We start from the raw sequence: 3,296 nt of genomic DNA on the forward strand, positions 1-3,296 counted from the left end.
CAAAAAAGTTTCTTTCTGAAATAGGAGAGTTCAGCTGGATAGCACTTTCTCATAGACATTTGTTGGCTAAACTAAGTCCAGCTATCAAATTACTCTCCATTCAGACCCAGCAGGTATTTACAACAGTACAACCAATTATCATTAGTCATGTGATTTCTTATAAACTTATTTTAAAAGTATCCAGTAAAGATTTAGGAGCAGAAGTGGGTCATACAACCCAGCAAGCATGGCTGATCTGATAAACAGTAACTCCACTTTCCTGTATTTTCTGATAACCCTTGATTCCCACACTAATTAAAAATCTGTCCATCTAGGCCTTGAATACACATAATCACCTAGCTTCAACAGCTCCCTGTAGTAGAGAATTCAACAGATTAACCAGCTTTTGAGAAAATTATTTCCTCCTCATTTTGGTCTTTAATATGCAACCCCCTTTTCTGGGGTTATTCCCTCATGGGCATAGACTTTCCTACAAGTAGAAACCTCTCCACCTCTACCGTATCAAGTCCCTTAAGAATCTTGTAAGTTTCAATAAAATCGCCTCTCGTTCTTTTAAATTCTAATAAGTAAACGAACAATCTATTCAATGTTATGGACTAGGGCAGACCACTCAAAACATTCATAAGCAGGCAGCGCAGACCATAACTTTGCAAATTGTTCCAGTAACTGTACAGTGAAAATTACCCTGAGTAGGTTAGTGAGGTTGACTACCAGGTTTTGAAACAGACAAAAATTTATTCACAAAATTACCCAATGAAATATAAAGAACAGAATAAACAACCCCTGCAGAACTCAGTCTATCCAAACTAGACTTAATTATGCTGTTCCGAATTTACACAACAGTCCCACTAAGCAAACGCCCTTAAAACACAATAAAAAAAAGGAACAGGTGCTTACAGATTGAAGTTAGAGGGACAGAAAGAGAGACAACCTGTTCACACAGTCCACTGCTGAACTCCGAACTAGTTCTGGACTGAATTGCTCAGCTAGAGGGCTGACCACTCCCCGTTCATTATGCAGGTCACTTCTAAAACATGATCACTTTGGCCTGAAGTCTCATCTGTTTACATATAAACAAAAAGCCTCTCAAAATGCTTTTCATCTCTGTACCAAACTAGTCTAATCAGAGCCCAGCCCATTTACGATCCCTCTGAAAAAGTCAAGGACAAAGTACCCTTGAGAAAAGCAACATCTTTTAGAAAAAAGGGACCAGCTTTGTGACATAAATCTCTCCTCATAAGATAATCTAGCAGACCCAGGATCAGCCCAATGAATCTTCTCTGCACTGCCTCCAAAGGCAACATATCTTTCCTTATTATCAGGGGCACAAAACCATTCACTGCATTCCAACTATCATCTGACTAGTACCTTCATAGCTTTAGCAAAATTTACTTACCTTTACACTCCATTCCCTTGGAAATAAAGATCTACATTCCATTTTCCTTCCTTATTACTCACTAAACTTGGATGCTAGCTTTTTATAATTCATGCACAAGGATTCCCAAATTCCTCTGTAACTTTCTGCAGTCTTTGTCTATTTAAATAATATTAACCTCTCTTCTGCCTTCACATTTTCCCACATTATATTCTATCTGCCAAGTTTTTGGCCAATCACTTAACAGGTCTATCTCTTTCTGCAATCTCTTTGTGTTGTCCTTAACACTTGCCATCCCATCTATTTTTGTGTCATCTGTAAACTTGCAATAGTACATTTACTTTCCTCTTTCATTTCTCCTACAATTTTTACAAATAATCTTTCAAAGAAACTACTCCAGGCATGACCATAAACTTGAAATAAGTCAATTTTGTCACATATATTGGACCAGGCCAGACCCCTTCAAAATATGTCAAGAAAGTAGCCCAGACCCTACTTTGCTTGTTGCTTTAAACAGGTGTAACACAATACTCAAGGAGTGATGCAGCTGGCCAATCCACTTAGTTTTAAACAAAACAGAGTTCATTTACAAGATTACTGAATGAAACACAAACAAAAGAGTACAGAATACAGAATAACTTAACTTATCCGAAAACCCAACAGATCATTCTAACTTTATGATGCTGCTCCCAATACTTGCAACAATCCACATAAACACCTCTTGGCACAAAAAGTAAAATCAAACACAGATTCTTACAGGAGAGAAGTCAGAGAGAGAGAGTATCAGCATGAACCTGCTTCTTTGGGTCCACTACTGTGCTAAAACCAAACCAAACCAGAGTAAAGCTGAGCTGGGACCACTGGCCACTCCACTTTCATTGTACAAGTGTTTTTTTTAAACTTGAAAGCGTTTTTCCATAGTCAGTATCTGGTAGCTATAATCAAACTGGCCCGAAAACCAATCCAAACCCAGAGTGTCTGTCTTTTCGGGGTCTGTCTTTTATGACATCTTCAAAAAAATACCAAGGACAACATAACCTTTTTAAAGGAACAGCATTGCCACACTTCCCCGCCCCCCTTTAAAAAAATGAACCGTCAGGATGTAAAGGTGGCTGCATTTTAAAACCCCTTTATCTTAAACCTTTAGTACTCTACACCACACATATACATTATATTGATAATAATCATGCAAACATGCACTACTACATTCTGTTTCAGTCTGTTTTACTCCTGCCACCGAAAACCTCTGCTTTTCATTCAAGTCTCGACAATGCATCAGCCATCTCATTTTCTCGTCCTGCCACATGCATAATTTTCAAATTGAATGGCTGGAACAACATCCTCCATCTAAGCAGTCTGACATTTCTGTCCTTAAATTTCTCCACAAAATGTAACGTTTATGATCAGTGTATATGATTGTCTCAGATGCGTTACCGGTAACATAAACATTGAAATGTTGTAATGGCAACACTAACCTCAAAAGTCTCCTTCTCAATCATCAAATATTTCTACTGACGAATGGTAAATTTCCTGGAGAAATACCCAGTAGATCTTTCCATCTTATTGTCATCTTCCTACAAGAGCAAAGCACCGACACCCAGAATACTTGCATCAATAGTTACCTTGAATGGCTTTGCGTAAATAGGTGTGGCTAATACTGGGGCAGTGGTTAACACAGCTTTCAGGCTGTCAAATGCCATCTGACAATCCACTGAAACTTCTTGCCTTTAGCAACTCAGTGAGTGAAGCAGCCACACTGCGAAAATTTGTATGAATTTTCGATAAAATCCACTCAATGGGACCGTAGTACTGCTCCTTTTGTCAATGGTATGGGAAACTCCCCAGTTACCTTTATTCTTGCATCATGTGGAACCATTTGTCAATTTCCAATAACATGGTCCAAGAAGGTGACTTAGGCTTT

Source organism: Chiloscyllium plagiosum, unplaced genomic scaffold, assembly GCF_037043375.1.
Source record: "Chiloscyllium plagiosum isolate Xiang-an unplaced genomic scaffold, Cpla_swu_hap1 HiC_scaffold_23, whole genome shotgun sequence".
In the NCBI taxonomy this organism is placed as follows: domain Eukaryota; kingdom Metazoa; phylum Chordata; class Chondrichthyes; order Orectolobiformes; family Hemiscylliidae; genus Chiloscyllium; species Chiloscyllium plagiosum.